The sequence below is a fragment of the Rousettus aegyptiacus genome, unplaced genomic scaffold (genome assembly GCF_014176215.1).
Source record: "Rousettus aegyptiacus isolate mRouAeg1 unplaced genomic scaffold, mRouAeg1.p scaffold_m13_p_2, whole genome shotgun sequence".
Classification (NCBI taxonomy): Eukaryota; Metazoa; Chordata; class Mammalia; order Chiroptera; family Pteropodidae; genus Rousettus; species Rousettus aegyptiacus.
In genome coordinates, this window is record NW_023416295.1 from 115,581,149 (window position 1) to 115,594,603 (window position 13,455).

Sequence of the window (13,455 nt, forward strand, 5' to 3'; positions counted from 1 at the left end):
TAACTTTTGACAAGCTGTAAGACCGCTTCCTGAACATTACTTCCTCCTTACCATGGCAACCATATGTACTCTTCATCTTGAAAGGAGCCAATCCAGTTCACCAGCTGGTATCCTTCATTTGCATAGAGGACTTATGAGGATTGAATTCTTGGACTTCTGTGCTTGCCGTAGAGGCATATCCTGGAGATTGCCTTAGAGTCCCATGACCCAGAGCTGACCAATCCTTTTTGAGTTAGTTATCATACTGCATTAGACAGCCAATAAGAAAAGGGGTTTTTTTGGTGGTGGTTGTTACAAACTCTGGTTTTTGTCTTTGTAAACCCTACCTTTTTTTTCTCATTAAAGAGCAGTTTGGGTTGCTACCTGACTCTGCATCTCTTGGATTTGAATTCTTTAAGACCCCAAATAAAATTTCAATTCGTTTTATAGCCTCAGATCTTTATTGGTCAACATTACATTGTCAGATACATGGGATCCAGAGCCACTTACCTGTTCCTCCAGGACCACTGTGGATTTGAGTAAGGATCTCTAGAAGAGTCCATTGTGCTCTGTCATCTCCTCAGTGGTCTCAGGTTGTTGTGATAAGTCTTGGATCCGAAACTTCCATGGTGGTTGAGGTTCAGGTTCATTCTGGTGACCTCTGTTGCCGGCTTTTGTCTACAGGACCTAACCATCTGGTTTTGCCTTCAGGATTCAATGTGCTCATCTGGTGAGTAATTACTCTTCTATCCTTCTATCAGAATACTCTTTCTGTAAAATGGGGAGTTCATGTTCTAAGGGAATGGTTGCTGAACAACCACTTTTTGTAATACTTGCTCTGCTTATGTTTGAAAACTGTGGACCCTTGTCCTGCAGTGTCCTTTCTGGATGGGCTACGATTACCGGGGATGATTTGCAGCTAATTTGGCCATTATGGAAAACTTTTGAACTCTGAAAACTTGCTTTCCTCAAAACTAGATTAGAAAACTGCAGCTGTAAGATAAAACAAACTGAATAGTCTATCAATTTTAAGTGGTATTTTGAGGTGTCTGAATGTATTCAAGACTCTAACCAAGGAGAACAAATTGAATGAAGTAAAAATGGTTTCTGAAGCCTCTTCTTTTCCTGCCCCATCTTCCTCTCCAGGCGTGCAGCAGCCATCTTCTGCTCAGGCACCACCTCCAGTGCCATCTTCTCTAAAATCTGTCCCCTTTAAATCAGGCCTTCTGAGGTTGCTGGCCTTACATTCTGAGTTTTCTAACTTTAACGTGCATACTTGCTTTTATTTCTTTTTGTTCTGTTCTGTTTCTGTTTGCTGAAGCTTCTTGATAAGTCACCCATCCCATTCAAAGGGGAGAAACACATAATTTCCAGTGTTTTGGAACAGCTGTTGGAAATAGGGGACTCTGGTAGTTAAGACATTTTAGGGAATCCAAAGGCAAGATAGGGTCCTCCTGGGAAGATCTTGTACTTTTCTGGAAAATGGGTGAAGTTTTGGATGATTTAGAGCTTTGGATAATTTAGAATTGTAATGGCCATTCTGGGGATACTTTATTTGAGGCTTCTCAGAAACAAGGGAATACATTCTTTTATTGATTGATATTCAGAAACTTCTAAAGTACAGATCGACTTTAAGAGGATCCTTACAGCATGCAGAAAACTTTGGTCATCTGAACAAATAACCTTAACTTAGTCCATGAGTTAGCCAGTAACATAACATGAGTTCGGTATTATTGTGCATAGGACACATAAGCTAATAGTTATAAAGTACAAGCTATGAGATCTCTGTGTCTGTCTGTGCATGTCCATTTATGTATATTATAGATATGGTATTTCTACCTCTGGATGATATTGCAAAACAACTTGTAGATTCAATTGAATTATGAGGAAGCCTTGTTCAATTGGCTTAAAAACAACTGAGTACTTATATGAATTAGAGAAACTAACCAAAATGCTTTCCAAGTGCATGTGATCTAAGACCAATCTTTAGTAAGTAAATGGTAGCTTAAGGTCATTGGTTTAATTAAAACAAACAGGTCTTTAGAGTTATTAGTGCTGTAGAATAATACAACTCTCATTCTACCTGGGCTTACTAACCAGATAAGCTCATATTATCTCTGTTATGAAATTTGTCAGCAAGAAAAATAACTTAAGATAATGGCTAATCACTTTAAAGTCTCCTGAAATCTGCAGATGTAATCAAAATGTGATTGTGAACACAAATGGCTTAACCAGAAATAAATGGGATAAGAGTTTCTAGGACTTTTCAGAAAGTATTTTTTAAAAAGCTTTTGGTTACTTGAATTCTTAAAGTCTGCTAATTTAAGTTAGTGGTAAATTAGATCAAACTTTAAAGAAGAGCTGAGAAGATTAAGGAGATACTCACTCATGGCTCTCCTAGCTTCGGCACCAGCAGACAAAGTGGGAAAGAAGGGTAATAAGCTAGACTTTAGTATGCCATTTTTCAAAGTTAGAGGGACACATGTTGCCTTTCAGATTAAGATCTAGACAAAGCTGATTAGGATACTGAGAGATAGGATCCCTAGGAATTGATGAGAATAAAGAGGAAGATGTTATGGTGATTGAAAATAATGGAAAGTAAGATATGTGTGTTTGGTAAAAGAAAGTATGAGAAATGGAAATGTATTTTTGTAGAAGGAAAAGAAAGTAATTTTTTCCCAAAGTAAAATGATTGTTCCAGCGTAAGAAAGAAAAAAGATGAAGGGTTTATGAAAGTTACAGGTTTGTGGAAGTTGCAGAAAGTTTATGGAAAAAGAATCTTGAAAAAGAAATCTTACATATGTATTACAACCAAGATTGTAATGGATTTATTTAAATTTATTTAAACTAATTATTTAAATATTTATATTTATTTAAATATAAACATTACACTGATACAAAATTAGAATTTGGTTTTCTTTCTCTGTTAAAAGGACAGAGTTTTCCTGTATTATTGCTGTGTTTTAATAAGAAATTATAGAAGGAAAACAAAGATTTAGTGTTTTATTAAAATAATTTCTTGTGCTCTCCAGGTCTTTGGATTGCTTAGGTAAACTAAGTCTAAAAAATACAAGAGGTAGAATTTGCTTCCAACCATTTAACTTTCTGTATTTGCCTGTGATGATTAAATTGATAATCAGTATTGTTGTAGCCGCCAGCCCCCGATAGACACATGGACCACCAGATATCAGTGAGTTATAGGAAACACATTCTTTATTCAGCCAGCAGGGTCTGCCAGGGGTACACAGACCCCAAATTAAGGAGCCCTGAAATGTAGAGGTACAGGATTTTTAAGCCCTAAACCCCATTCTTCATTCTGTCTGAACACGAAAGTGTATTTTTCTTCAATTCACTACCTGTCAACTCACCGGTCAGGTGCATAATAAGCAGGGGTACAGAAGCAGAAAGCTTATTGTTAGAATGTTATGTTCCTATGGGTGACAGCCTATGTTCCCATGGGCGATAGCCAAGCAGTAATTTTCCAGCCAGCACAGTATTATTACATAGAGATCTACGATTCTATTTGACCCAGTGTTTTAAAACATTTGATATATTTGACAATTTCAAAATTTAAATAGAATCTTGATCTTAACTTGAAAATATCTTCAGAATTTTTCATAAGGAATTTCTCTCTACAAAAAAGGGAACTTAAACTCATTAGGCCTATTTGATATGCTAGAATCTTTATTTGAGAGGATAAAATTAAGGTCTGAAAAGTGGGTTTAATCCAATTGCTCCTTCTTAATGATAAATATCTACTAGTGATGATTTACATGGATTTTCATTGGGTAAAAGCATTCCCATGTTGAAGGGCTATAGTCACTGCAGTCCCTAAATTACTTCTAGAAAGGATGTTCCAACTTGGAGAACCCCCACAGAGCTCCATAGTGATCAGGGAACCCATTTCACAAGACAAATTCTATGCCAGCTATGTGAAATTCGTCCAATATTACAACATTTCCATTGTGCTTATCATCTTCATTCTTTTGGCTTTATAGAACAAATGAATAAGATAATCTAAACAATTGGCAAAATTAATTGAATCTTTTGATCTGCCGTGGCCTAAAGCTCTTCCCTTATTGTTACTTAACCTTAGATCTACATTCTTTGCTAAACATCAATCATCTCCTTTTGAAATCATCACTGAGAGACCTACTGAAATGTCATAGTTCTCAAATACCTTCAGCTGACTCAGGGACTCCCTTTCAGTTCAGATCTATTATTCAAACTGAACTTAACATTTAATTTGTTATTATAGAAATTTTTGCTATTTTAAATCTTTGTTTTGCATAGCTCAATGTTAAAAAGACACTACTCTGATAATGGTTGTTCAACATTTTGAAATGGTCACTAAGTCCTATGAAACTTCATATGAAAAACCTCAAGAAACTACAGAAGATGTTTGCTTTCTCTTTAAGAAACATGATGGCAAAGCCTTCCTCTGTGCTGGCACTTTAGTGCTCAAATGTGGCCTACAGCTCCTAAGGAAAAAGCAAACTACATTTCCTCTTATATAGGACATAACATACTGGGAATGAGCCTTCCTGGCAACGAGGAACTGGCAATAGCACATCTAAACAATAAGTGACAAATGATGCTTTTAACAGCTGTCGGTGCTGCTTTCTGATAATTGATCAACGATGCTCTCAAGGAAAAATTTTAATCAAAAGGGAGAAAATATAAACAGTAATATAAGTGGAGCCACTTTAAAAAGGAGGCAGAGCTGCAATGCCAGAGGAATTGCCCTGTTCTTCTTATACCTCAAAGCTTAAAATATTAAAAAAACAGGGCAAAAAAACTTTTGGACTGGGCCTAAGCAACCTTATTTCCCAAAGAACTATTTACAAAGATAATAAGAAAACATATTATAACTACTGGACTGATGTCTACTAGGATACTTTATGAAACCACTTTCGGTACACAAGACAGAAAGTACCATATCTCTCTCCCATGACCTGTGCTCCACTTCAGCAGGATGTAACTAGAGCAGTCATCACCCATGTTTCCCAAATAAGAGGAATGTAACTGTATCACATAGAGAACCAAGTAACACTGCTAGCCCTCAAGATTGAGGGATTTATAAAGAAAAGGGTGGATTTGTAGCTGAGCCCTTGTGATTTTAATACCTCTGGCAGCTAGAATTACATAATTTAATTTTTAATTAGGCTATAGGTGTAGGCTTTAACTTTTCAGTTGCTTTGGTTATCATTTAGCTTATAGTTAAAAATTAAGAAAGTATGTTGGTTGTGTTCTGAAGGACTGACTCCTGTAAAGCAAGTTCCAGGAGATATGTTTAAAAGCACACTTTGCTTAAGATAATAAAAAAAAATATATAGCTAGTTAAGCACAAAACAACGATAGCTTAAACAATGGCAGTAGTCACAGGATGCCTAGTTTTTGCTTCTTGCTTTAAAGATAACGTCACTGACGCACAACTATGAGACTTTGCAGAATCTTGGTTCATCAACCTAGCACCCCTTGTTCTCACAATATAATTTTCTGCCGTTGATGTACTGTTTCTTCATGAAGCAGGAAGAAATAACTTTAGGGTCTCGAGGAGAATTTATGAGTTTGTTTTGCAGAAGGAAAGAATGTCTTCAAGGTAGCTAACACCAGCTGCTGATGACCAGGAGTCTGATACAAAAAAGCTAAAGAAACACAGACTTCTCTCTCAGTTTCCTGGAACTCCTCCTCCCTTACTCCCTAGCCACATAAAGACTCCCTACTTTTGCTTTTGGGAGAGGCAGATTTGAGATATTTTGCTCTCCCATCCTCTCTCTTTGGCCAAATTGCATAAACCTTTCTCTATTTTCAAGTACCAGTGCCTCAGTGTTCGGGCTTTTCCTATGCATTGGGCACACGGGAGGTGATTCGGTAACAAGACCAAAGAATGTGTGAACCTGCCTTACTGAAAGGAGACTTTGACCTATTATAAGGGAGTTGAGAAAGACCTCAAAAAAAACACAAGCTTGTAGAACAATCTTTTCCAGTGTGCTGCTGGGAGACGAAGATGTCAATCATCATGGTCTACAACCTGAAAATATGGTCTATTGGAACAGACATCTCCACATGGATTCCCTCCAGCCTTGCTGGAAGAGACTATACCAGGTGTTGCTAACTAATTCCTGCACTGCAAAGTTAGAAGGTATTGACTCATGAATTCATGTTTCTCATTTAAAATGGCTCCCTCACCTACACCTGATTGCCCTAATTGGACATCCCAGTCTTAGAAAGTCTCAGATTAAAGTTATCCAGAGCTGACATCCTCTCAGACAAGTAGCTGACAACATCTGAGGCAGACGGCTTTTCCCAAGATCTGGAATCAGACCAGCAAGGTCAATTCCTGCTATAAATAATCCTTATGTTTACTTCATAGTTGCTGTAATAATTATATTCCTGGGTATGTTAACAATCTTAATACTCTTATGTCAAGCCAGTCACCTTCTCTATGTTATATATTGTATATTTTGATCACCTCATATTATTAGCCTCTGACTATGTAGTACTTCCTGATTTTTGTTGTTTTAACCCTTGTAAATGGGAAAATTTGGCATAAAAATATTATGGCAAGATATTCTCAAACCTTAGCTTTTTCAGGGAACCTGTTTGAATGCTGGATTTGTCACCTTATGCCTATCTCTACCTTTGGTAAAACTGATGATCCCATTGTTATTCCTGGTAGCAATTTCTCTACTGTCCCTAACTTTACTGTTGATTATGCAAAATCCCCTCTGTAAAGCCTCCATGGTAGGAAATAGCCCTATTCAGCATCCGTCTGCTGCTCTGCCACTGAAATTGACATTCTAGTAGTTTCATACACCACCTAATACTTATTAAGAAAAAATTGTAACCTCACATTGCCCTTGTACAAGGAGCTGTTTGGGGCCTATATGCATTTTTTCCTTTGTTGGCCAATCAAGGAAGCCAAATTTGTATACCCTGGTAGAATGAAGTGGTGCTAGTTTTTTATGAAAAGTACACTGTGTACTCCTTTTACCTTGCTGCTTCTGCTAGAATTTTAGCCTTCAGTTATTCAAGTGGAAAACACCTGAATCTCAATAGGGTGATTTAGAGCAACACAGTAAGGTAAAAATTGACGACTAGGAAAGAATAAAGAGCCCCAAGTAGTTTGTTCTCTTTTAGGCAGTGGTAAGGGACAAGAATTTGTTCTTTGAGGACAACATCAGAGATTCACTTTGGTGTCTGCCTTTCAAGTGATGGATAAAATAAGGCTTTGCCATATCCACATTCACCCTCTATTCAATCGTTGGCCCCATCATTAATTATTTCCTTGAGCATATATCTTTGCCCAACACTTTTGCAGGTGCTATAGAGGATAAATGAAAAAGAATGAGACCTGGTCCTATTCACTAAGAAATTTTAATTTATTAGAGAAGATCGAACTATTACTCAACAATTAGGGAACAGTCTGACTTCTCTGGCAGCTGGTCCTAACTTCTCAATTATTTATCCAGAAATATATTTCAACCAGTGACATGGCTTTCAGGCAGATGGGCTTATCATACAATACCAGCAATATTCTAGAACTTAGAAATTCAATTCATCAGATACTTTAGAGCACCTATCTTAGCCTACACATGGTAATAACACTATGTTAAGTTCATGAGAATGGGCAAAAGTGGTAGAGAAATTAAATTGTTTCCATTTCACCTCTGAAAATATGATGATGCATTGAAAAGGGAAGAGTATTTAAAATCTCTTTGCTAAGGAGGTAACATTTAGGTGAAACCATGTTAACACTAAGATGAATTTAAAAATCCAGGCATATTGGGTCTTTCTCCTTATAAATTTGAGCTGCTTACTTTGCTACACATTAGTATTATGTTCATAAGGAATTTGTCCTATTAACCATAACAAATTTCACAACTAGTTGCATAGTAAACAGATTATTATGCCTCTTTGTAAATGTGAGTGTGATTCTGGTACTTCTGTGGATGTAAGTGGAACTTTTTTCCCTAATTCCAGCACTAGTTTATATATATATATATAACAAGTAAATCTATTTGTATGATTTTTAAATGCCATCACTAGAAAGCATGTAAAAAGCATGTATGACTATGGTTTCTACTTATAGCTCCTGATTTTTGCTAGTCTCATTCCTTTTAATTCTTTGCAGATGCAGCTGAATCGTGATCATTCCAAACAAGGGCAAGTAGAATTTTGAGATTACAATGAGAGGCAACCGCTGCTCAGTTAGATAAAATGATGCAAAGTATAACCAGAACCATTAACAGAATAGCTGACTCAACCACTAGGGCCAACTAGAGCCATCAGAGCTAGGCTCCCTAGCTAGAGTAGTCCTTGGCAACAGGGCTGCTTTAGATTATTTGCTTTTAGCCCAAAGAGGAGTTTGTGTCATAGCTAATACTTCTTGCTACACTTGGATAAATGTCACTTTCCGGGTAGAATGAGAAACAATCAAGCTTCTTAAATTCTCAGAGTCCCTTAAGGGGCATTTCCGTTTCTCTGCAAGTGCCACTAACTAGTTAGGATTTAAATTTTCTGAAATTTTCAGCTGGAATTGGGGCTATTTTAATGTCTGAATTGGAAAGTGTTCTATTCATTTTTATTCTAATTTGTCTGGTGTACTTCATTGTCAAACTGTTGATGTTTTGTATAACCAAGTGTCTTAAGTGCCTTGTAAAAACTCATAATGGTTGCATGAAGATCAGAGATGATCAATCAAGACTTCATTTCTAAAGGACTGCTCAGCATAACCAAAATCCTGATGAAAAACAATTCCGAATAAGGACTATGCCCAAGACATATGTCTCCTATCTTTTTGCTCAATTATGACAATTGTCTCTATGACTATGACCCCTGTTCAGACAATACCCCTCTCCCTGACGTAATATACGAGACATAATATACCAGGAATGGGCCTCCTGATAATGTCAGATCAAATGTTCTTGGTAATTTCATACCAAAATATTTGCTCATTGATACTTTCTGGGGAAAGATCTCAATCAAAAAAGGGAGATGTGAATGGAAATTGCCACATTAGAAGTACCATGTCAAAGGAGCTGAAATGGAGCTGAGAGGTCATAAAGAGTCTGCTTTATACTTGTCCTACCTGTGAACTTTTGCACCAGCTATGAGACCACATCCTGAACATTACTTCCTGCTCACCTTGGCAATCAGACATCTATACTCTTCATTTTGAAAAGAGTCAATCGAATTCACCAGCCCGTATCTTTCATTTGCATAGAAGATCTAAAGGAGGTTTGAACTCTTGGATTTTTGTGCTTGCCATAGAGGCACATCCTGAAGCTTGCTTATTTCAGAGTCTCTGGACCTGGACCTGACCAATCCCTTTTGGATTAGTCATCATACTATATTAGACAAACAATTGGAAGTTCCCTTTGTTACAAACTCTGTGGTTTTTACCTTTATAAACCCTATCTTTCTCTGTTCTCTTTGATGTGCAGTTTGTGTTGCTACCTGACTCTGCATCTCCTGGATCTGAATCGTTTAAGACTCCAAATAAATTTCGATTCATTTTATAAATTGAGATATTTTTTGGTAAACATCTTGGACAGGACCAAATATCCGCTAATCGAACATAAAGTTGCTCTGCACATCTTAGTTCTACTGGGTTAGCTTTCTGCTATCTCACAGGTGCCTTTGGATCCGTTTGCTTTTCTTTAATCTTTTTGCTTTCTGTTCTTCATATTTGATGATTTCCATTTTCCTGTCTTCAAATCACTAGCACTTTTTTCTGACTGCTCACATTTGCCTTTCAATCCCTGTAGTAATTTTTTTTTTCCATTTCAATTATTGTACTTTTCAGCTCCAGAATTTCTTTTTGGAATTTTAAAAGATTTTCTTTTATTGATATTTCCATTTTGCTTATACATAATTTTCTTGAATTTCTTTACATCCTACTTTAGTTCTTTGAAATCTTTAAAATTATCGTTTTAAAGTCATTGTCTAGGAGATCTGCCATTATTTGTCTTTTTTTTATTTGTCCTGTGCTTTTTTGTTGCACACTGGATATTTGAATTTAATAATGTGATAACTCTGGAAATAAGATTCCTCTCCTTTCCCAGGGTTTACTGTGTGTGTTTTTGTAGTTGTCATTATTATTTTTATTTTTTTGATGGTTATAGGCTATCTCGGTCCCCAGGGTCAGCCTGTAAACTTAAGGACTTCTCAGGTCTTTTCATGGTCACTTTCTAATTTTCCCCAGGTATGCAGTTGTTTTTTAATGTCTTATTTTTTAATATCTGGCTTCTAAAAATGGGAAAAAGTAAAAAAAAAATAAAGGTTGGGGAGAATGATGGCTGTTTAAATCCCCTGGAAATCACTTCTGGTGGAAATTCTTTGTCTATACCTCTTTAATCAGAAGCAGAGTTAATGAGTAGAACACAGATTTTCAGTGTTCAGTAGACAGGGTCCTTTTTGCTTACTCTTGCAAACTGTGCAAGCTGCTCAAGGAATATATGCACGGTTGCCTGCCATGGGGCTACTGGGTGGAGACAGATAGCTGTGTCTGAGCTAAGAGCTGAAATGGACTGAAATTGACTGTAATTTACAATATGAGACTCTATCCCTGGAAGTTGCAAACCCTCAATAAACTTTCAAGTTCCAAAATGGTTACATCAGAGAGATTCTGCCAGTGCAATTGTTGTCTGGGCGGGGAGACAGATTTCTGGTGTTTTCTAATCTTCCTTTCTCAAATCCTCTATCAGTGGATGGAATACTTTGTGTTGTGTTGTATATTAAATTGGGTTCTTCAGGGAAGCAAAACCAATAGGGTATGTAAATAAAGTGATAGGGATTTATTATGGTGAATTGCCTCATGTGATTATGAAGGCTAGCAAGTTTCAAGTTCTGCATGGTGAGTTGGCATGGTGAGCTGGAGACCCAGTAGAGCCAATAAATGGTGTAGTTCAAAACTGAAGGCCAATAGGCTATAGATTCAGAAAGAGCTAATGTTTCAGTTTGAGTTCAAAGGCACAAAAAAGGCAATGTACCAGTATAAAGACCATCAGGCAGAAATAATTCTTTTTTACTGAGAGGAGAGTCAGACTTTTTGTTCTAGTCAGGTCTTCAATTGGTTATATGAGACCCACCTACATTATGGAGGGCAGTCTGCTTTACGCTACCAATTTAAACAGTAATCTCACCCAAAACACCTGCACAGAAACACCAAATAAGGTTTGACTAAATATTTGGGCATCCCATGGTCCAGTCAAGTTGACACATGTAATTAACCATCATGCTTCTGATACAGAAATTATATCTGGAAATAACTGGATCTTATGAGCCCTTTAAGGATAAAAACCTGGTGGCTGCATCTACTCAGCATGTTACTCAAATACCTGTTGCGTAGGCTGAGTATTCTACCACTCCAGACTGGACAAAAAAGGAACTTTATGATTTTGATGATCATTATATGAAGTTCAATCACTTAAATACTTGACAGTTATATTTATGTAGCTAAACATTTCCTTTAATGGTATTTTATAGGCAAGAGGGAAAAATCTGCAAACATATTTTGGATAATATACAATTTGTCAGAGTCTTAAGATACTGTTCCATTCTCAGAGGCAGGAGTACCTTATGTTAACAGGGAACAGTCACACTTTATACAAGCAGCACTGGGAAGTTTCAAAACGTTCGTGAAAAAGACTTTTTATGAAGATATTCATAATGGATTGATAATTATGTCACAATTTCCCTAGGAAACAGCTTAGTAGATGAGATTGATTCAGAGGCAGCTATTGACATAGTGAAAGTCTTTAAGCTTTGGAGTCTACAGTTGCAGGAGTATGAGACCGTAAAATCAAGAGTGGACAGCATCTCATGTTCTTACCACCTTATTTAACCTATATCCTGTTTAGAAAAAAAGAGCATGTTAATCTTACATAAACATGCTCTTTGAGGCCAAAGCAAATCTGACTGGTTTTCAATGTGAAAATAAAATATAAAAACTGTTCTTGGAGGTATTTTTAAACAGAACCTGTCTCCAATCCTGATGTAACAGATATGTATATGATTATTGATACTCAGTCATTATTTTTTGTATGGTAAATTTCAAAGCACAAACAACACAAAGTGGAACATCACATTCCACACAAAAATATCATGTTTCTCTCCAGATCTTCTTGCCATCCTTGTCGTTATGCAAGCAGCAGATTTTGCAGCGACTAAGTTGGATTCTGTTTCCCTGATGCTGGTGCCATTCTGTTAGAGAAATGTCTTGCAGACAGGCCAAGAGGTGTGACATTATCAGAGCACAGATGACCTCGAAACATTGCTGCCCAGGCTCATGACGCTTTTCCAGCATTCTTTCAATCAGCGTCAGCCTGAAGTTTACATGGCTGGCCATGTGCTCAGGGTTATCCTTATTGAATGGGATGTAGGAGTTCAGCACTGTAATATTTAGAAGTTGGCGAAAGAATTTCTTATACCAAAACTTGTGCTTATACCAAAGCATCTGATCAGCTGAGTCCACTGCTCTCATATTCTCGCTATAATCCACAATGATAAATGGCTTCTTAATTTTCTTTTCATTTCTGTTGCCTACTCCAGTATCATTGTGGAATGTTGACATTTTCACCTCCTTCTTGTCACACCATTTCAATGCCATAAGTTCACCACAGAATCTGGCTGCACTAGTCACCTTCGCAATTCTCTCTCTTTTTTTTTTTTTTTCCAGATCATTTGGCATCTATTTTCTGTTCAAATGAGCTGTCCCAACTGTGTCAGTCCTGTTTTGATGTAATTCTCTGAAAAGTATGGGAGAAGTACGGCAAACTTTGGGGGTAAGGTTAGGACTGTAATCCACTAGTTATCTCGGGGTAAACGCTGCAGCCACAAGTGCCGCCAGCGAATATTCTCAGGGCAAATAGGAAATGGGTTAAAGCTCAAGCACTTCCTTCAGTGCCAGCCCAGGGAACAAAGTCTGGACCTGAGACGAGCACTGTGAATAGAAACATTAATCAAATTTGCTTTGAGGAAAGTTACTTACCTGGAACATGAATCTGAGAGTTTTGTTATGGGAAATTCTGGTTAGTAAATTAAGGTACTGTGACATTAGTCCTTTGGCAATTTATTCTTCTCACTTTTGTCTCTAATCCAGGTCATGAAATCGTATCTTATAATTAGAAGCATATTTAGAGATTAGCTCATTTCTCTGTCCATTCCAACTCAGAATTTAGGGGCTCTTTAGGTCTGGCTGGGCCACACATCTCATGAAGGTAGAGCCATTTTCAAAATGCCGTGAGAACATGTTTTCAAGGATTTTTCTCATTAATCTCAGTCACACATATGTCATTTGTAGAGGTGGTTTCATTCTTTCTTCTACGACATTGGTTTAAAAGTGTAGATGATTCATTTGTTTCATTTACCTCTTCATTTAACAAATATTTGCTGGTGTTTAGACACTGCGGCAGGCATTGGAGATAAAAGATGATCAAAAACAGGCAAGGACCTGGCCTTTATGGAGCT

General features: G+C 37.1%; 1 pseudogene; it reads right to left on the reverse strand.

Annotated features, from left to right (window-relative positions):
- LOC107514525 overlaps positions 1–12,595 on the reverse strand; it is a 40,208-nt pseudogene extending 27,613 nt beyond the window's left edge.
- Positions 12,596–13,455: the final 860 nt, after the last annotated feature.